This window comes from Vombatus ursinus, unplaced genomic scaffold (genome assembly GCF_900497805.2).
Source record: "Vombatus ursinus unplaced genomic scaffold, bare-nosed wombat genome assembly UNPS02010639.1, whole genome shotgun sequence".
In the NCBI taxonomy this organism is placed as follows: Eukaryota; Metazoa; Chordata; class Mammalia; order Diprotodontia; family Vombatidae; genus Vombatus; species Vombatus ursinus.
In genome coordinates, this window is record NW_020950417.1 from 2569459 (window position 1) to 2592336 (window position 22878).

Below are 22878 nucleotides of genomic sequence, written 5' to 3' on the forward strand. Positions count from 1 at the left end.
CTGTGGCTCCACGAAGCTATAACATGCACAGTGGCCACAACCTGGGAAACTTTTGGCCGATGGGCTAAATCAGGTTGAGGGCGACCAAGGGGTCTCAAATCTGTTGGTGAGTTAGGGGGGCATCTACCCCAAGCCTGTGAAGACTTCAGCTAGTGGAATGGGCAGATGAGAACAGTTTGTTCCAATGGCCATGAAGGCAGCTGAAGCAGGTTCTGTGGAACACTTGGAGCTTACTTAGACATTGAAGAAGCCAAGGTCATCTACTTCACCTTGAGCCATCACCAGTCATTTTGACTCTGTTCTGCCACTGGACTGTGATGGATCTGGAAGAGAGAGTGAGGCTGGTGGCTCCATGCAACTCTGCCTCACTTAAATCTAATTTTCGCACAAATCAAAAGACATCACCCATATCATTTTACCATTTTTACCTATCTCAAAGTCCTGTGGCAACAGGCAAGTGACAAAGCAGCAGGTGCAGATACACTGTGAGCTGTAGTCACAACCCTGCACACAAGAGGCCCAGGCCATAGTAGTCATCTTCTCGCTGCCACAGTCGGATGCATTGTAACTTGACTCTAACATAATCGGGTAATTTTTGGTCCTCTTTGAGAATGAAGGACAACAACTGTGGTCTATGTATTCTAATAGTTCAGTCAATATTTCCTCTATGAATTTAGATGCTAAGGTATTTGGAACGCATAAGTTTAATATTGATGTTAGTTTATTGTCTGTGGTTCCTTTCAGCATAACATAGTTTCCTTGTTTATCCTTTTTATGTTTGAATGTTTGTTTTTCTTTGGTTGATAGCATGATTTCAACTCCTGCTCTTCTTGGTTTCACTTGATGTACGGTACATTTTTTCTAGCCCCTAATTTTTATTCTGGGTATGTCTTGGTTTATTAAATATATAAGCAACAGCTTGTGGGATTTTGTTTTCTTATCCAGTCTGTTACCTTTTCATTTTATTGACTTGTTTAATCCATTGACATTTAAAGTTATGAGAATTAGGTTTATACTTTCCTTCATAGTTAAAGGCCTTTCTTCAGGTTATTTGAAGAATTTTTTGTTTCTCAATGGAATTGTTAAATTTAACCACTATGCATCAGAGATTGCAGCCTCTTTTTTTTCCCCCTGGAAGTGATCTATGAATTCTTTAATTTGGCACTTTTTTCTGAGTTCAGAAGTTCTGGACAGTTTTCTCATATTATTTTTTACATTGCATAGTTCAGAGTTTTTTTCTAATTGTGTTCTTCTGGGAGTCCAAGAATCTTTAAATTGTCTCAATTCATCCTGACTTCAACATCTTTATGTTTTGCATGTATGGAGAACATGCATTCTTTTAATGTTGTTGCTTTCTGCATCTCTTCTTCTAGATTGTCATTCACTTCTACATATTTGCATTACCATTCCGTTGCCTTCTCTTTTGTTTTTTTGGTGAGACTTGCCACTATGAATTCAAGTTTTTCTATTCTGCCAGTTATTTCTGCAGTTGAGGCCATAATTTCTGTTATTACAATTCTTATTTCTCCTTTAAACCATTCATGTAATGTGTCCTTTGGCTTTATGTTCTCTTCAAAATACATAGGTTCCTCTATCTCATCAGATGTTAAGTAATTATCCTTTGTTTTGTGGTATTTATTCATAGATGTCTGGACTTTTTTGCTAGCTCTGGAGGCCATATTTCCTTTTGCTTTTAAATTTTTTCCCTGTTAGTTTATCTGTTTATACTCAAGGCCTTTGAATTTTTTTTTTCTCCTGAGAACTTTGGTCATTTCAGTCTTTTTGTCCTTTTACTTTCCCCTACTTAAGCACTTAAAGTCACAAAATGTATGAGGGAGTGATCATAAAATTTGCATTGACTTTTCAAAAGAAGGCAAATCCTTTTGAGAACAATTAACTAGAATGTTTCTATTTTTCATTTAAAATGATTCAGGTTATAAAAGTGTGACATACATACATACATATATATGTGTGTATCTATCTATCTTTATCTATAGCTACTCTCTCTCAATGTGTATATGTGTGTGTGTGTGTGTGTGTGTGTGTGTGTGTGTGTGTGTAAAATCTGGACCCTATCTATTGTGAATAGCTCAGATTTTCCAGAATATATCTATTGTACCTATCTCTAAAAAGAAAGTCTCAAGTCTCAACCTTGCACACTGTTGGAGGGGAAACCATCCTGGAATTGGAGACCAAAGACCTAGGTTTGAATCATGGTTTTGCTACTTAGTACCTGTGTGACCTTAGTCACTTCACCTCTTTCCTCACCTGCAAAATGAAGGTATAGGGCTAGATCAATCAATCAATGAGCATTTATTAAGTATTTACTATGTGCCAGGCACTGTACTAAATACTGTGGGTACAGATAAAAAGCAAAACAAACAGTCCTTACCTTCTAATGAGGGAGGCAACTAATGTAAATTGTAACATGCAAAATAACACAGAGTAGATGGAAGGTAGCTTTAAAGGAGGTAGCAGGAATAGCTGAGAGGCAGGGCAAGAAAGACCTCCTGTATTAGGTGGTACTTAAACTGAGTGTTAAGGGAAGCAGGGATTCAGAAAGTCTGAAGTCAGGACTTAGAGCCTTCCAGGCATGAGGAACAACCAGGGCAGAAAGACATGAGATGGAGAAACAGCAAGTAGTCTAGTGTGGCTGGATCATAGAATTTGTGAAAGGGAATGGAGTGTAAGTGCTACAGTGGGTAGAGCACCAGTCCTGGAGTCAGGAAGACCTGAGTTCAAATGCAGCCTCACTTATGAGCTGTGTGACCCTGGGCAAGTCACTTAAATCTGTCTTTGTCTCAGTTTTCTCATCTGTAAAATGGAGATAATAATTGTACCTACCTCCAGGGTTGTTGAAGAAATAATGAAGAAATAATCATTGTAAAGTCCTTAGCACAGTGTATGGCACATAGTAAACACTATATAAATGTTAGCTATTATTAAAATAGGAAGGGGTCAGGTTGTAAAGACCTTTAAATGCAAACCAAAAGACTTGGTATTTGATTCTGGTGATAATAGGGAGCTTTATGGAATATGGAAATAGCCTTGCTATAGGCCATTAATGAGAACAGGGACTGTCTTACCAGCTGTTTCATGCAACCATGACATGGAATTTATCAAGAAAGAGGGGGACATGGTCAGACCTATGCATTAGAAAAATAACTCTGGAAGCTGGATGGAGGATAGATTGCAATGGAGATTTTGTGTGTGTGTGTTTGTGTGTGTGTGGCATGGACTCCTTTGGCAGTCTGATGAAGCCTATGGACCTCTTCTTAAATAACATTTGTTGCCTTCATTCATCATTGAAGGAAATATAAATTTCAATTAGAGCTTAGTGAGAATAAAGATATATTTTTCCCATCTATGTTAATAGACCTCTTAGGGGTCCTTGGATCCGAACTCTGATTCTACCTACAAATCCTATCGAATCAACCTTAAAAATGTCGTTTTTGTTTCTTTGTTTTGCATGTTTGTTCCTCCTCTTCCTCTCCACCCAACTCCAATACTACAATACACTTTACCCCAATACCTTTTTTATGATAATTTTTATTTATTTTTTTGTTTTCAACATTTACTTGCACAAGATTTTGAGTTCCAAAATTTCACCCTATTTTGCCCCTCCCCAAACCCCAATATGGCATGCATTCTGAATACCCCTTCCCCTATTCTGCCTTCCCTTCTATCTCTCCCCCCCTTCTCTTATCCCCTTCCCCTTCCATTTTCCTATAGGGCAGGATGGATTTCTGTACCCCATTTCCTGTATTTCTTATTTCCCGGTTGCATATGAAAACATTTTTTTAAACACGTGTTTTTAAAACTTTGGGTTCCAGATTTTCTCCCTTCCTCCCTCCCCACCCACCCTCATTGATAAGACAAGCAACTAAATATAGGTTGCATGTGTGCAGTTATGCAAAACACTTCTATAGTAGACATGCTGTGAAAAACTAACTCTATTTCCCTTAATCCTATCCCACCCCCCCATTTATTCTATTCTTTCTTTTGACTCTGACCCTCCTCAGAAATACTTGCAGCTGTTTTCAGAGATATTTCTTGGGACCTGAAAATTTTCAGTTCTTCCAAGGTGCTATGATAAGAGGCAAGGTGTTTTTTCTCCACCACCACAAGAAGCTTCACCACACCAGCATTCCTTCTTGCCCCAAGACCGCCTGTCAGAACTGTGACGCAGATCCAAGCACCAGTAAAGAAAGAGATTCCTGCCTCAGCACTGGCAAAGAGAATCCTGCAATCCCCCTCTGACCAGCCACTCAATTCCCCCTCAGTCTGTGGGCTGGAAGCTCAGGAAACAGCCGTGGCCCCGGGGGTGGCTGAGACCTAGCTCCTTCTCTCACCTCAGTGACAGACTTTTCCCACTGACCTTCCAACTTGTCTTTGGTATTCGTGGGTTGAGAAGTTTGGAAACCACCACAGCTGCCTGCGATTCAGTCCTCTGAGGACTGCTCCAGTTTAGCTGCAGTCTGCACACCCATGCCCAACTGCGCTACTCTCCCAGCCCAGTGCAATACATCTTTCTGATCAACCATCCAGGCTGTCTTGGGCTGGAAATTTGTTTCACTCCATCTTTTTGTGGGTTCTGCTGCTTTAGAATTTGTTTAGAGCCATTTTTTATAGGTACTTGGAGGGGTTTGGGGGGAGAGCTCAAACCAGTCACTGCTTTCCCTCCACCATCTTGGCTCCACCCCAGTACCTTTAATAACCTGTTGCTTCTTCTGTTTGCTGTACAGCTCCCCAAAGCAACAAGCCTACAAAATATTTTGAGAATTTTGCTCTTGCAGTTGAACTATCATATCTTTCACTGAACTGAATCCTCCAGCTTATCGAGAGGCCAATTCATCACTAGAAGTACACAGTGTGTATGCTTTTCCTCCCTCAGAATATTTCCCAGCAGTTAATAACTGGGGGGCACTGACCTGGGCATCTGTCAGAGACAACTAATGTGTTTGGGATGAGGAACTTCATGAACATTCTATCAAGAGGCCACCACCACTCTTGGTTGGGGGACCCTGAGTTCTAGTTCATTCAGAGGACAGCTTGAGCAGAGTTGATACTAAACTCATCTGGAACTTCTCCAGGCACTAAAATGTCAGGAAATAGCCTCTCTATGGGCCATTAAGGAGAACAGGGACTGTCTTACCAGCTGTTTCATGCAACTATGAGTATGGCAGAGAGAAGGTGCCAAAGTCTGGGTCATACTTTTGGAACATAATGTTTGAATTGGGGAAAAAAACAACATTGGAATGAATGAGGATTTTCATGAAGATTTAGCTGTTGGAAAGTTTTGAGGATGAAAGGCGTGGTGGATGGAAAACTTAAAAGAAATGCAGAAACAGAACTGACAATTAAATGAACTTAATCAAGGAGAAGCTGACAAGAAAGGGAAACATTTCCAACAATTGCCTAGTTTCAAATTCTTTTTTGTATGTAGAATATTTATGTTAATGTATATATGTGTGTATATGTATATGTATATATGTAGATGTGTGTATATATTTGATGTCAGAAAATTGGAATGTTCTCTGCGGTAATTTCTCCCCCTTTGCTAAAATTCCTTGCCCCATAAATATGGTCAAAGAATGATCAGTCTTTCGAAGATGAAAAGATAACTATGTTCAACATTAATCATAAAAATCAGGATGACAAGAGAATGGACAGAGAATCCCATAAGCACATGAAGTATTTTTGCTTACTGGAAATAGCTACAACACTTATTATGTATAACTGGTGTGCTACTAGGCAAGGGCTAATTTTGAGTTTTGGTGAGGTAGAAGAAAGTCTATGTGGTATTATTTTTAGAGATATCAGGAAAGAATTTCACTCCCCTTTTCCCAAATCCCTCCCCCTCCCTATGTGTGATGGGGTCCGAAATTCCCCTCCTGACACCCAGGGGTAGCTAGGTGACTCAGTGGATAGAACACTGAGCCTGGAGTCAGAAAGACCTGACTTTGAATCTGCCTTCAGACACTTATTACCCTGGGTAAGTCACTTAATCTCTGTCTGCCTCAGTTTGCCTAACTATAAATTGGGGATAATAATAGCACCTACCTTTCAGGGTTGTTGTGAAGTTCAAATGAGATAATATTGGCAAAGTGCTTAACACAGTGCTTTGCCCATAGTAAGTGCTAAATAATTGCTTATTGTCTTCCTTCCATAGCTAGATTGGAAGGAAGTGGGATCAGGTATAGAAAGCCTTTGTAATGGGGATATACAAAAGCCAACCTTTGGAAGGGGAGAAGGGAAAACTTGTTCTATGAAGTTCATGAAGAAAAAATCTAGAGCTAATAGAAATTATGGGGAAGGAGATTTGGGCTCAGTATAAGTATATCTTCTTCAATATTAGGGTTATCCCAAAAGGGAATGAGCTGCTTAATAAATGAGGTGGTAATTTCCCTCAAACTGGATTTTTTTCAGTAGTTCAGGTAAATATAACTTTATTATTTTAGTACATAAATAGAGATTTATGCAAGCAGGGCAGAAATCTTTGAATGACTTATATTTCCAATTGGCTAGGAGCATGCTCTTGGCCTTTAGCACCCAGCCACCGGCTTTGAATTCTGCTCTTATTCAGAATCAGGTGGAATGTAGAATCTATATCCTTCGTATTTTTCTCAGGATACTTGTGAACAGCAACAAGTGATAAAAATCCTCAGGAAGGCTATGGCGAGTCCCTCAGACTTCAGGATTCTCAAAACTTGTTTGCCAGTTACAAAGTATGTTTGTGTCACGTCATGAAAATCCTTCAGCATCGCATGAACCTGTGAGGAAATCAGGGCCTTCTTGGACAGCTTGTGATTCTGCTCCATCATGTTGACCACTGAGTATCCTCCATGTGGGGCTGCTATGGTATGGCAGAGAGGCCTGGGAGAGGCATGCATGCAATCTACAATGGTGATGGTCGGACAATGAAAGAGAGAGGAAGGTAAGAAGCAGTGCAGGAAGTCACTCAAAGTCACATCTAAGTCACTCAAAGCATCATCTAAAAATCAAAAATTGTTGGGAAGGAAAACATGTTAATCTGAAAAGAACATGAAACGTGGAATCAAGGGACTAGAATTCCAGTCACAGCTCTGCCAGTGAAGACTTGTGTTGACTCCTGGACAAGTAACTTAACCTCTCTGGGCCTCAGTTTCTCATCTGAAAAATGAAGAGGTTGGAGTAGATGGCTTCTGAGGTCCCTTCTATCCCTAAATCTATTTTACTGTTGTTTAGTTGTTTTTAATCATGTCTGACTCTTTGTGACCCCATTTGGGGTTTTCTTGGTAAATACGCTGCAGTGGTTTGCCATTTCCTCCTACGGCTCATTTTACAGATGAGGAAACTGAGGCAAATGGGGTTAAGCAACTTGCCTAGGGTCACACAGCTAGTAGTATATGAGGCCAGATTTGAACTCACGAAGATGAGTCTATCTGATTCCATGCCCTGCACTCTATCCACTGCACCACCTAGCTGCCATATCTAACTCTATAATTCTAGTCATTTCATTGTAGTTTATATTAGTTCATAAGAGGAAGGAATCTTATGATGTCTTAATCCTTCTGTGAGGGAGCTAAGAGAATTGGTATTCCAATGGGAAATAAGGAAGACTTTTTTTGGATGAAGAAGCACTGTTCATATAGAGTGGACAAGGGTTGGGCACCGTGGTGGGCAGGATAAAGGCAATGGATTGCCCAAGTATCAGGGCTTTCCAGAAAGAAAAGAGAAGAGGAGGTCATAGAAAGTATCAGGTGAGGAAAGGGGAATATTGCTAGAAAGATATTGCCCAGAAGGTAGCCTTGGTGCTAGACATTAAACAGTTATATGCTTAGGATTAAACATTGTACCTAGGAACATTACCTAATGATCTTAAAGAAAGATGGAAGAGTCCTGGTTCCAATCCAAATTCTCCCAACTAACTGACCTGATGTTTTAGCCTATACAAAGCATGTGATCACTCATTGTGTGATATCATCCTCAGTCGGAGGAATCTTAAAAAATAAGAATTTCTTTGGGAACCTAAAGAAAAAGCTGGATAATATAGTGGATAGAGTATAGTGTGGAATCAGGAAGAAATCAGTTCAAATATGTCCTTAGACATTTACCAGCTGTGTAACCCTGGGCAAGTAATTTAACCTTGTTTCTTGTCTCAGTTTCCTCACCTATAAAATTGGGATAATAACACCTATCTCCCAGGGTTGTTCTGACAATAAAATGAGATATTTGTAAAACACTCAGCACAGTGCATGGCGCTTAGTAGGCACTAAATAATTATTATTAAAATTTTTTTTATTTTATTTAATTTATTTTTTTATTTTGTTTTAATATCTTTAAATGTTTTATTTAATTTAAAATGTTTATTTAAATATTTTATTTATGTTAATTTTTTTAATAAAAAAAAAAACAGCGAGGTGATATAATGGGTAGAGAGCTGGGCCTAAAGTTAGGAGGACCTGAGTTCAAATCTGGCCTCAGACATTTACTAGCTGTGTGACCCTGGGCAAGTCACTTAACCCTGTTTGCCTCAGTTCCTCATCTTTGCCAAGAAAACTCCAAATGGGGTCATGGAGAGTCTGACAAAACTGAAATGACTTAACAAATTATTAAAAATAGTTCTGCTATAGTTCTGTTGTCTGACAGAACCAAACAATTGGTTCTGTCAAATTCCAGTTAGTTGTGGGATCAAACAATTTTAGCTTTAGAAAAGACCTCCGAGATGATATAGCTCAACTTCCCCATCTTGCAGTCAAAGGAAGTAAGGATAGAGAAAGTCCAGTGACTCATCCGGGGTGACCCAGAGCTGAAACAGGTGTCTGTGACCCCTGATTCCCTACCCACTGCTCTTTCCACAACTCCCTGCCCTCCTTTTGCTTTTCTTTGTACCTTGATCCCCACCTGTAATTCTCACCATCTACTCCGAAGGAACATTTTCAAGATTAGCGAGACAATGATGGGAGAGCTCTTGTGATGAGGGCTTGGTTATTCTTCACACCGACTTCTAAAAAGCTTTCAGCATAACTTTCATTGATTTGCCATTAGTAAGCAGCATATGATTACATCATTTCAGTGAGGTTATAGCAGGGCCGGATGAATTGTGAGAATGCCACATATAAAGCTATCAGCTCGTTATTTCATCATCCATAAAAGGAGGTGCTTGGACTAAACGGTCTCTGAGGGCCATTCTTTGATTTGTCCCCAGTTATCCGGAGTAGGATATGAGCTCTGCCTCAGTAAGAACTCTGAGAAAACCAAAATTCTGCCTGGACCTCCAAAGAATGAGTGAATGAATGCTTCTCGGAAAATAAAATTTGTCTCTGTGTGAAGCAAACTAAAGCTTTTGGGGTCATTTATTAATCCAGGGGACCAGAATCCTCTTGAGTCAGCTACTTCTTTAATGATGTTGCTGTGTTTTTAGTTTATTAATCAAATAATCCAAATGTTGTAAGCCTGGTTTGCTGACCTTGTGTATCAGGTCATTCAATCTACCAGTGGGTCTCTTTATCAGTCTTGATTAATGCTGTCAGATGCAGAATGGGCCCAGGAGGAGAGCTAAATAGAACCTCACCCTTCTGTAATGCAGGGTCATGGGCCCCGAATTACATGTCAGGGAGAACCATATTTGAGTCAGATTTTTATGGCATGGAGGGAATATGATTTTGGCCTCAGTAAATATAAATTTAGAAATTTAACATTTAATTTAACATTAATTTAAAATTTAATTTAACATTGAATTCAGAAATCTAGCATTTAGAAATAAATGGCACAATATCAGGGTTCATTCCAATACTTATAATGAAAACCTCAAGTCAACATTTATAGCCATAACCATTTAGACCTCAGAGATAGTCTAGGACAACTCGTTCATTTTACACATAGGAAGCTGAGGCCCAGGGAAGTGAATTGTGCTAGTGGGTGGAAGAAGCTTGGGGCAGAACCCTGGTGTCCTTATTCCAAATGTAATTCTCCTCCTTGGCCTGGGTGCTGGTTCTCTGCTTAGGCAAAGCTCTGAGACGATGTAAGATGCTGAATGTTGCAGATTTGAACCAAAAGTGGAAGCTTCCTCATCTGGGCTTCCTTACATTAATAGCACCACAGAGCCAGGATCTCCTACTTACCCCCCTGAAAAACAAAACAAAAGAGAAACAAAAACAAAATTTCTTTCTCCAACATCATGTTGTTGGTCATTTGTTTTATCACAATACTGCATGCCTGTCCAGCTACCAACTATGCAAAACTCTAGCCCTATTTCTCACAAAGCCAGGACATTTACAACATAGCACTGGACAGTCTTCAATGGATAAGGAAGCTGGGATACTTTTGGAGACTGCTTATATTTGAGGCCAGGGGCAGTTTAAAATTTATATATGTATGTATGTATGTGTGTATGTCCATATTCTATTTTAAAGTCAGAAAGACCTGAGTTCAAATTCAACCTCAGTCACTTGGTAACTGTGTGACCCTGGGAAAGTCTCTTAATCTCTGTCTGCTTCAGTTTCTGCATTTGTAAAATGGGGATAATAATGCACCTGTCTCCCAGGGTTCTTATGAGGATCAAATCAGATAAGCTGTGTCAAGCATGTGGAAAACTCTGAAGCACTGTATAAATGTTAGTTGTTATTGTTATTATTATGTTCTAACCCCGAAATCTGATGTTAACTAACTATGGGAGCTCGGCAGATCTCTAAATCTCAATTTCCTCTTCTGTGGAATGCAAGTATTGTCCATCAAGGTCATCAAAATGATTTTTTTCAATCCCTTCTTGCTCAAAAACTCACTGTTTCAGGTCCATGAGTCAGTGTGGCATATTGGATAGAGGGCTAGCCTCAGCATTAGAAAGACTTATGTTCTGGTCTTGCCTCTGATACCTACTAGCTTTGTGATCATGGACAATTTGATTAAACTCAAAGTGCCCCAGTCAACTCTTGAAGACCCTAAATTGCAGAAGAGTTGTGATCTGCATTGGTGAAAGGCATTTCCACTTTGGGTATTCCCTATACCAATTATAGGCATAGAGAATTACAGGTATATCACATGTTTTCCTCCTCTCCCTTCGCCCCAGGAAGAAAAAAATTGCAGTAGAACTCAGGCTTAGTTGCAATGTATATAGCAAGTATTTAATAAATATCTGTGATTTTGTTTGATTTTTTTTTAAGATTTGAGCCTTGAAAAACTGATATTCTATGTTTACAAATTAGTATTGCAATCATGGTACTGCAGCTATCTATAAATGAGGAAAAAAGGTAGAAGGGAATTGCCCAGAAGAGGGAAACCATGTAGGGTTCTTGTCTCTTGTTGGGGAAAGGGGTGCTGAACAAGACTTGGGCATCACTGAACAGCGATCGAGTAGGAGCCTCTGAGACAAGCTTAGACCTGTCCCTGTCTATAAAGCCTGCCAGAGCTGTGTTCTCTGCTACATTCTTCTGTGTGTGTGTGTGTGTGTCTGTGTGTCTGTGTGTGTGTGTGTGTCTGTGTGGGCGTGGGCGTGAGCACGCCTGTCTAGGTAGTAAATGATGCATCAAGGAAATCACAAATCCAAAGTTTTGGAAACTATAAAGAAAAACATTTTACCCTTTAAAAACACTTCAATCTTGCCCTTTCTTTCCTTTTCTCTCCTCCCAAGTCTCCACATACATCTAGAAAACTTGTATGAACAGGTTATAAAAGGAAACCAAAAGCTCACTAAGTTTTCAACAATTTCCATTTTCTTTCAACTCGTTAGGTACTACTGACTTCACACCCCACCCCCAATCAGCAGATACATATCCTTTTAGTCTTGTCAGAGGTGTCCCAGATCAGATACAGACAGACAGGCTTTCTCTTCTTCCAGGTTCTTTTCATGAATATATGATGAAGCAGCCAGCTCCATCCCAATACTTCAAAGTAACCTTAACCCTTGGGGCCCCAGATCTCACTTGAACATGCACTAGGGGCACTGGTGGGTTCTGTGATAGGGGCAAAATGACCTAGCAGATAGAGTACTGGACTGGACCTCAGGAATACTTGTGTTCGAATTCTGCTTCTGATTCCTGGATCTGTAACCCTGCACAAGTCATTTAAGCTCTCCGCGTCTCAATTTATTTGCCTATAAAGCAAGGATAATAACAGGACCTACCTCACATAGTTGAAATGAAGATCAAATACTGTAATGTATGTAAGGAACTTTGCAAACCTCAAAGAAATATATAACTGTGAATTGTTATTGTTGTTGTTGTTATTGTTGTTAATACAATAAAGTTGCCCTATGTGTACCAGCTTAAAATTATATTTACTTAGAAGTTAACATTTATATTCTGCTTCTTTACTTTTTGTTGGTGCAAAATAAGAAAATTATTCCAAACTCTCAAAACTCAGTCTGTTGGTATTAGTTTCTTCTAAGTTTGATTTTTCAGAGTAGAATTCAACACAATTTAAAATGCCTGAGTAATCACTGTAATGAAAACCCTCCACTAGAGTTGTCCTTCAATCTCTCATCATGGCACCAAGGTGATTGTATTCTTGAAGTCTAAGCCAGCAGAGTACGAGCTACTGCCAGTACTAGTGAGCTGGAAAGGTGCTGGGGAAGGGCTTGATGACTGATGGTGTATCTTATGCCCCAAAGGGGATGGTGGTGGTGGTGGTGGTGCAGGGAACTTTGCTAAAGTTAGAAAGGCTCATCATCAAGTAACCTGAAGAGTGATAGAAACCTACCTCTGACACCTACTATCTGGGCAATCCTAGTAACTTTTTTGAGCCTCAGTTTTCCCATCCATAAAATGGGGAGAATAATAATGCTAGTATTCTTTGAGTTGTTGGGAGGAGAAAACTATACAAATCAATCTATCAATGGATATTTTAAAGAAACTACTATGTGCCAGGTAGTATACTTAGCTACTAGCATACAAAAGTAAAAGTGAAGGAGTCTTTAGGAGTTTACGTTCTCTTGGTGTAGATAAAGTGTTCATATAAAGGTTTAAATAAAATCCATCCAAAATAAATGCAAGGAAATTATGAGTGCAGGAGATACTAGTGGTAGTGGGGATCAGAAAAGGCTTCATGCAGAAAAGGGCGCATGAGTTGAGTGTTAAAGGATACTAAAGATTCTAAGAGGTAGATGGGGAAGAGAGAGGATGTTATCCAATGTGCAGATAACACAAACCTGGGAGAGATAACTAACACTAACAACACTGTATGACCAAGTCAGGATTTGTTCAAATCAGGGCCAGCAGGCCTAATCCAGTCTATATAGCTTATTTTTTAATGACTTATGAGCTAAGAATGGTTATTACATTTTAAAATAAGGTTTTATTGTATAATTGAAAATGTAAAAACCATTAGCTTGTTGACTGGACAAAAAGACCATATTTGGCCCTCAGGAAGTAGATTGCCATGCCCTAGGCCAGAAAGAAAGTAAGGAGACAAAATTTAATATGGATAAACATAGAATCTCATATTTGTGTACAAAATATCAGCTTCACAAGTGTAATACAGGAGCGGCAGTAGTTCATTTGAAAAAGACCTGGGCGTTTTCGTATACTGAAAGCTTGACCTAAGTCACCAGTATGATTTAGCAGCCAAGAAAAGATCTGGAGGATTGTGTTCAGCTTTGAGAACCACATTTTAGGAGTTCAAGCTGGAGAGTATCTAGAAATGAGCAAACAGGGTGGTGAAGGGCCTGGGGTTTATGCTACATGAGAATGGGTTGAAGGAAACAGAGATGTTTTGTCTGGAGAACAGTAGACTTAGTGGATGCATGCTAGTTATGTCTGAGGATTTGAATGGTTGTCTTGTGGAAGAGGTAGGAGACTTTTTCTATTTGTCCCTAAAGGGCCAAAGAATTAGGAGAAAAGGACGGGAGTTTGCAAAATAGAGAATTTAGTTTTGTCATAAGAAAAAGCTTCCTAACAATGAGAGCTATCTACATATGGAACATGCTTCAAGGGGAGATAGTATACTCTATCATGTTGATGCTTTTCCTAATATTGAACGAACCCTGCATTTCTGTATAAATCTGGGTTTTAATTCTAGACTTCCTAGTAATTAACTGCATGACCATGAATAAATTCCTTCTCCCATTTTTAAAGCCCTTCACAATCTAGCTCCCTTTTCCTTTCCAGACTAATTGGTGCTCATGATTTCCCTCCACACACTCTGCTGTTCAGCCAAACTCACCTTCTTGCAATTCTTTACACAGAACTTCTCTCATCTCTGTGCTTTTGCCAGGCTGTCCTCCCTGCCTGGAAGGCCCTCTCTTTATCTCTGTCTTTTAGAATCTTTAGCTTCTTTCAAAGCTCAACTGAAGCATGGCATGAGGCTTTCCTGATCCCTTTGCTGTAAGTGCCTCTTGGCCAAAATTACTCAGTACCAAGTCATTAATAGTGATAAATGTTTATTAAGTACCTACTATGTGCCAGGCACTGTGATAAAAGCACCAGAGACATAACGACAAATAAAAACAGACAGTTCCTACCCTCAAAGTGCTTACAATCTATTCTCTCTCTCTCTCTCATAATATATATGTGTATATATGTATACATGCATGTATGTATGTATTAATGTAGCTGTATAATTATGTGAATGTTATTTCCTCTGATACAATAGTGCCTGGCACTTAATTGTAACTTAAATGCTTGTTTGTTGATTAATTCACGACTCAGCCAGATTGATCATCTCTGGTTCTTCATCTGTTATAACAGAATTAGACACAGTCATCTCTAATTAAGGTCCCTTCTAGTTCTAATGTTCTGTTTTCTTTGGATCTCATGGTGATATACTAAGTCCCCAGTATCGTAGACAATGAATTCCCCTGAAGTGGCGGCATTGTTCATATCCACACTACATATTTCCATTGGGCTGGAACCAATTACTATACTTTACATAATTATAACTTCAAATAGTTCAAAGTCAAATGTAAGTTACCAGTTCAGAAGATTTCTTATTTGTGCTAATTGGAACCTAGCTATACTGCACACTCTATCTCTCACACAGTTAAAGGGCCAGCTTGCATAATGTGGATGTGATGCTTATCCTGGTATATTATAACGGCATCCCAGTCTTCTTAATAGTTGTCTTTAGCTCATTGTGCTTGTAACTTCATTCCAGCTTAAACCCCGGCCCTCTGCAGTTCTCCTCACTTTACAGAAAAGAAGCATGGCATTAAAATAATAATAATAAATATCCAGCAATTTTTTAGTGCTTTAAACTTTATAAAGCATTTTAAATATATCTCATTTACTCCTCAACCCAATGTGGTAGAGCCACCAGACTGCTACAGAACTGCTACATTCCCCGACTACCCCATCCCCATCAGCTCAGATCCCACCATGATGTCCCTTTGCCAATAGTGTACCCTAACGGCACCCGGGCTGTGTTATCTTCCTAGCAGCTGAACTGTCCTATATGCGTTACTGACCCCAATTAGAATGTGAGCTGCTAGAAAGCAGAAACTGTCTGGTTTTCAATTTGTATTCTCAGCACTCAGAACAGATTGGCACACTCCATCTATTCTCCCGCCTGCTTTCTCCACAATACGTGTGATCAATCTTTAATCTGTACCAATTGCCCTATCCCCAAATACTAGATACCTTACGCTCTTGCCAACCAAGCCACAATTCACAGTTTCCAGGTCTTTGTGGCAAGTGCAGATCACCCAACCGTATTTCTTATCAGACATCATTGCCCAGGTGTGGGGTCTAGCGACTGTGTCACTCTTCAGGAAGGGTGTCCTTCCTCCAAATGGCTCATTACCATCCCATTTCCCCCCCTTGTCATAGCCTGTGGAGATTGTCAAGGATAAATCTCCTCTGAAAGGAGAACTCTAAAAGTCCATTACCATTCAAGCCTTGTGTCACATAGAGTAAGAAAAAGCAAAGAGGGCTCTAAAGGTAAACAGCTCCATTTTCCTGTGCCAGTGATTGGATTCCGTAGTTCAGGTCAATTCGTGGAAGGCAGCACTGGTCTGCGAATTAGGAGACCTGGGTTCCACTCCCAGCTGTGCACTGAGCTTCCTCATCTGTCATTGATTATTGAAATCTCCTTCCTAATTCTTCCTGGACAGTAGTCCCTTTGAGGACAGGGACTAGGTTATCTACTGTTTCTGTATTGAACATAACACATAGCACCATGATGAGAACACATCGATAAATGCTTATTAAATGAATTCGTTTTACAGAGGGTTAACAGCTGTCAAGGTGAGGGGGGCATCTGCTCCCAACTTACTCAAGCAAAGCCTGAAGACTAATGATTCTAGATTTTTGAGGCTAAATCCTTTGTTCCCTCTGATTCTGTGGGCCTGACTCTTGGGCATAGCACTCATATGGTGGGAGATAATAATACTGCTCCAACTCTCTTCTCCTTCCTATATTCCGGAGCTTTGCTGACATTACACTGGAAAATATTAAGTAATAAGTATCTTTTTATTATCATCAATAATAATAATTAAATAATAACTTTAAGTACATTAAATATATTTAATATATGAATAGAAATGTATTCAATAATTATAAATATAATCACATTAAATATATTTGGTGACTATATTAAATATAAATATAGTTAATGATCATATTAAATATGAATGTACTTAATATTATAATAAATATGGTTAATAATTAATCTATAATAGTTATTAAATAATAACTTATTATTGATGATGATGATGAGAGCCAAAAAATACTTAGTAGTGGAATCAAAAGAGGAGGGTACCAGAGACCTGTTTCTAATTGCAGAATGACTGAACCTGTGTTTTTGACCTCATAAAGAACGTGTTTTGGTCATTTTAAAGAACCGTATGCCCATTTACTAGGAACTATAAAGAAAGGAGTTTATTTGTTACTTTTGATGCCTTTATAAAGAGGGGAGAAATCAGGAATGGCATGAGGGAACTATTTCTAAATGCAAAACCACTACGCCAGAGCCAGCTGCTGGCTTCACAAAGATAGGGCAGCCCTAGCCTCTAGCAAACAAAATTCAGGGGCTTTAAACCGAAGCCTCTAAAGACGGCTATTGAGTTTATACTCTCTGTAGCTTGAAAGCCACCAATATTGAAAAAGCCATCTGTATTGAGCTGTGGCCGGGATCAGGTTCATTAGCTGGTTGGCTCTTAATACAGTGTCTCCCCCTCCTCTTCCCCTCCCCTCCACCACCACCATGGGCACAAAGGGGGATGCATGTCAGCTCCTACCATCAGCAGCAGGTTTGTGTAAATATTTACTGGGCTGTTCAGGCGGCTGTAATTTGAGGCTGTTGCCACATCACAAAACAAGTTAGAAAATGAGCTGGCAAGTTCCCGAAAATTTAGCATCCAAAGGGAGTTCCATAGCAGAGCTATGGTGTGGGGTAGAGAATGCAGCTCTTCATTGTCTTTTCTTCATCACTGCAAAGAGAAGGGAAGAAGCCATGCGGATGCCAGGGTCAAGTTTGGACAGAGCCTTCTAAGTCCCAGAGTGATTGCCTCCTGGCCGGTGAAGAACGCTCTTTGGTACAGAGGACAGAGCGCTGAATCTGTGGTCGGGGATCTCGATTCAGTCTCTAGGGCACCTGGATCCAGTCTCTGCTCTGACACTTGCTACCTATGTGGCCTCGAGAAAGTCACCTGATCTCTTTGGACCTCAGTTTCCTCATCTGTGAAATAAGGAGGGGGGAGAGACTTGGACTAAGTGACCCAGTAAGAGATCCCTTCCAGCCATAAATATAAAATCCTATGAATGAGTCTTGGGGAACAGGTTTTTCGATAAGGCTAGACAGTGCCTTCAGTATCATTGCTAGTGAGGGATAGGATAGAAGAAAGTTGCCTGCCTTTGTGGGTACTATCTGATCCCCTTGCTGAGATACTCAAATTGTCCATTAATCTGAAAGCTAAGAGTACTTTGTCCCTTTCTTAAACCCACTTGCCTTGATGGAGCAATGGTTTTACCTTTGTCTTTGCAGCCCCAGCTTAGCACAGTGCCTGACACAATAATAAAGGATAAGCAACATTGTACTAAGGATCAACTGTGAAAGACTTAGCTACTGTGGTCAATACAATGAACCAAGACAATTCCAAAGGACTCATGGTGGAAAATGCTATCTCCCCCCAGAGAGAGAAAACTAATGACCTTTGAGTGCAGATTGAAGTATACTTTTTTTCACTTTCTTAATTATTTTTGGCAACATGGCTAATATGGAAATATGATTTTCATGACTTTACATGTATAATGAGTATCATATCACTTGCCTTCTCAATGGGGAAAAGGGCTTGAGAGAGTGAGAGAATTTTGGAATTCAAAATTTTTAAAAATGAATGTTAAGATGAAAGAATGAATGATCAAATAAATAAATAAAAATTGATGAATTAATTTTAGTTAATTTTTTTTTTAAAAAAGTGATAAGAATAAAGACAGGTACTTGACCTGTGGTTTCAACTTCCAGGTAAAGAAAATGCCTCTACTAGTGCAGGTCATCATCTTTTCTGCAAATTCTGGACTAAAAGGGTTGCCTAGAGCACTGAGAAGCTGAATGGTTAGCCCAGGGTCCTATGCATCTCAACAAATAGTAAACAATTAGTAAATGCTTGTTGATTATTTATAATAAGCATTGCCTGTGTGACCTTGGGTGAGTCATTTAATTTCCTGGGCATCACTTTACTTTCTGTGAAATGATTAGATTGGATTAGGTGCCCTCTGAGGTCATTTTCAGCTCCAAATACATGTTCCTGTCAGCATCCTATTAGGGAAAAATTATTTTGAAAACAGTAAGATTTTGGTAACATTACTATTTATACAAGGGATTCCCTTAAATGAATTTAATACTTAATTCAGTTCAATTCAACAAATATTTTTGATTGATGTCTTGATTTTTCCCCATTTAATAGTATTTTATTTTTTCCAATTATATGTAAAGACAGTTTTTAACATTCATTTTTATAAGATTTTAAGTTTCAAATTTTTCTCCCTCCCTTTCCTCCCCCTCCCCAAGACAACAAGCAATCTGATATGGATTATATGTGTACAATCATATTAAACCTATTTCCACATTAGTCATATTGTGAAAGAAGAATCAGAACAAAAGGGAAAAAACATGAGAAAGAAAAAACAAAAAAAAAGTGAAAATTGTATGCTTCGATCTGCATTCAGACTCCATAATTCTTCTTTTGGATAAAGATAGCATTTTCCTTTTTTTTTTGGACAATTTTGGACAAATTTGGACAATTTTGGAATTGTATCATTTTATTGCTGAGAAGAGTTAAGTCTATCATAGTTGATCATTGTACAATGTGTTCCTGGTACTACTCACCTCACTCAGCATCAGTTCATGTAAGTCAGGTTTTTCTGAAATCCACCTGCTCATCATTTCTTATAGCACAATAGAATTCCATTACATTCATATACCACAACTTGTTCAACCATTCACCAATTGATGGACATCCCCTCAATTTCCAATTCTTTGTCACCACAAAAAGAGCTGCTATAAATATTTTTGTACATATAGGTCTTCATCCCCCCCCCCCCACCTTTCTAATGATGTCTTTGAGATACATACCTAGTGGTGTTATTGCTGGATCAAAGTGTATGCACAGTTTTATAGCCCTTTGGATATAGTTCCAAATTGCTCTCCAGAATGGTTGGATCAGTTCACAACTCCACAAGCAATGCATTAGTGTTCCCATGTTTCCACATATTCTCCAATATTTATCATTTTCCTGTTTTGTCATATTAGCCAATCTTATAGGTGTAAGGTGGTAACTCAGAGTTGTTGTAATTTGCATTTCTCTAATCAATAGTGATTTAGAGCATTTTTTCATATGATTATAGACAGCTTTAATTTCTTCATCTGAAAACTGCCTGTTCATATCCTTTGACCATTTATTGATTGGAGAATGATGTGTATTCTTATAAATTTGACTCAGTTGTTTATATATTTGAGAAATGAGGCCTTTATCAGAAACAGTGACTGTAAAAATTGTTTTCTGTCTTTCTGATTTCCTTCTAATCTTGGTTGCATTGGTTTTGTTTGTACAAAACCTTTTTAATTTAATGTAATCAAAATTATCCATTTTGCATTTCATAACATTCTCTGTCTCTTGTTTAGTCATAAATTCTTCCCTTCCCCATAGATCTGACAGGTAAACTATTCCTTGCTCTCTTAATTTGCTTATAGTATCACCCTTTATGTCTAAATCATGAACCCATTTTGACTTTATCTTGGTGTGTGTAAGATGTTGGTCTATGCCATACTATTGGTTGGTTTGTGCCATACTATTTTCCAATTTTCCCAGCAGTTTTTGTCAAATAGTGAGTTCTTATCCCAGAAGCTGGGGTCTTTGGGTTTATCAAACAGTAGATTACTGTAGTTATTTACTCCTGTACTGAACCTATTCCTTTGGTCCACCACTCTCTTTCTTAGCCAGTAACAAACAGTTTTGATGACTGCTGCTTTATTATATAGTTTTAAATCTGGTACACGTAGGCCAACTCCCTTTGCATTTTTTTTTCATTAATTCTCTTGATATTCTTGACCTTTTAACAAACATTTTTTTTAAAGCCTCCACCAGAGGCAAGGCAAGACAGAGGGAATACAAAGATTGAAAAAAAAACAAAAACCAAACACCATCTCTGTCCTCAAGGAGCCAACAATTGAATAGGACAGTGCAAAAGAAAGGCAAAACTGAATGCATGAATGAATGGATGAAACATTTATTAAGTGTTTACTGTGTGCAAAGCACTGTGCTAAACCCTCAAGTTACAAATAGAAAAGTAAGACAGTCCCTGCTCTCAGGGACACATATTCTAATGGATGAGACAACACAGAAGGTCAAACATGGGGTTTAGATTAAGCACTATAGCAGATATAAGGAGGAAGAGATCACTTGAAGTTTGGGGGCAAGAGTACATAGCAGGATTTAGGACTTAAAGGGTAAACAGTGGATTTCAACAGGCAATTATGTGGAAGAAGTGCAATCCAGATATAGGGGATAACCTGCCCAAATGCACACTGATAGAAAAAGGCAAAACAAGACCAGGGAGGCACTAATAATCCAGTCTGTTTGGAACACAGAATGAAATAAGCCAGGAAAGGGAGGTCTAAAACCATGTTTTGAAGCATCTTGAGCACTAGCTTAAAGAATTTGCTATTTATCTTCTGGGCAATGAGATATATTGAGCCAGATTTTGAGCCAGAAAGTGATATGTTTAAGTATGTGCATTAGGAAGATTATTTGGGCAGCTGTGTGAGGATTGGATGCCAGTTAGGAAGTGATTTCAATAGGCCAAGTAAAAGATGATGAGGGTCTAAATTATTGTAGTGGGCACGTGAGTGGAGAGAAAGACAGATAAATCAGAGATATTAGAGATAGAATTGGTAGGGCTTGGCCATTGATTGGATGTACGAAATGTGATCAAATGCAGAATTAAAGATGGCATTAGGATATCAAGCTTAGGTTACTGGGAAGATGATGTTCGAGACGCAAATTATGATCAAGAGAAATAGGGAAGTTGCAGGCAGGTTTTGTCTACCATAAGTTGATATTTCCATTATTCGTGATTCTTACTTGGGGGGGGGCAATAGACATACCCCCCAATGTGGTCCAGATCAGAATTATTTTATAATAATGTTGCTAATATTTATGTTATAAGGAGACCTCAATATAAAGCCACATTCTTTAACCAAATGTCTATTTATAATATTCACTCATAGTCATTGCTCTAGAGCTGAAGAGCCTTGAGAGGGCATCTAGTCCAACCCTACGGAAGAGAAATCTAAAGCTCATACAGATAAACTAGCTTGCCGTCTGTATCCTCTGATTTCTAGTTCAGGGCTCTCTGCTCTATACCACATTGTTTCTTTGGAGTTGCCCCTTGTAACATTATCTCATCCAGTTTTGTGTTTTCCAGGAACCAATTATCAGTAGGATGGTACAATGGTACTATCCTTTGTAGATGGACAATAAGGCAGCAGAGGTACCACCTCTCAGCTGAGCTGGCTATCAAAGGGCACAGCTTGGACACCTTGGTTTGGGGTGGAGGTCATAACAGAACTATTTCTCCTTAAAAACTAGGATTAGAAGGAGGCAGGCTACTTGATTCACAAAGACCATCATGACCCTTAGTAACTTGATTTAAAGAATAACATATTGGTTCTTTCCAGTTCTTGGGCCAAGGAGTTTCAAGAAGTTCATATGTTTTAAATGCCATTATTTCACAAAAATCTCAGGGCTAGAAGGGATCTCAAAAGCCAACTTGTTCCTACATAAGAATCTTCTTGACAATGTGCTGGACAAGTGGTCAGTCAACTTCAACTTGAAGACTTTCAGTGATAATGATAGACCTGACCTATCCTCTCTAGAAGGTCATTCCATTTTTTGATAGTACTAATTGTTAGAAACTTTTCAGGTTTTTCCTCCTTAAATTGATATGAAACTTTCAACTTTCACCCATCGTCCTCAGTTTTGTGAAAGGCTGGAGCAGAGCTGCCAGTCTCTCCCTTTTTTTTTCTCCCCTATACTTCCAATATTAGTTAGAGGCATCTAGATGGTTCAGTGGACAGAGCTCTGGACCTGGAGTCAGGAAGACCTGAGTTAAAATCCAATCTCAGATGTTAATTAGTTCTGTGTCCTTGGGCAAGTCACTCAACTGCTATATGCCTCAGTTTCCTCATCTGTAAAATGGAGATAACAATAGCATTTACCTCCCAGGGTTCTTGTGAGAATAAAATGAGATAACATTTGTAAAACACTTTGCAAACCTTAAAGCACTAAATAATTGCTAACTTTGATTTTTATCAATCTTTAGAAAAGATACATAGAAGGTATGGAAAAAAGAAAAATACTATTTCTTCATCCATGAAATGGTATTTTTTTTGTCCTCACTTGTAGAAATACAAAACAAAGTGTGCACACCTGGTTTTCAGAACCTCTTGACCTTAATTGACTTCACG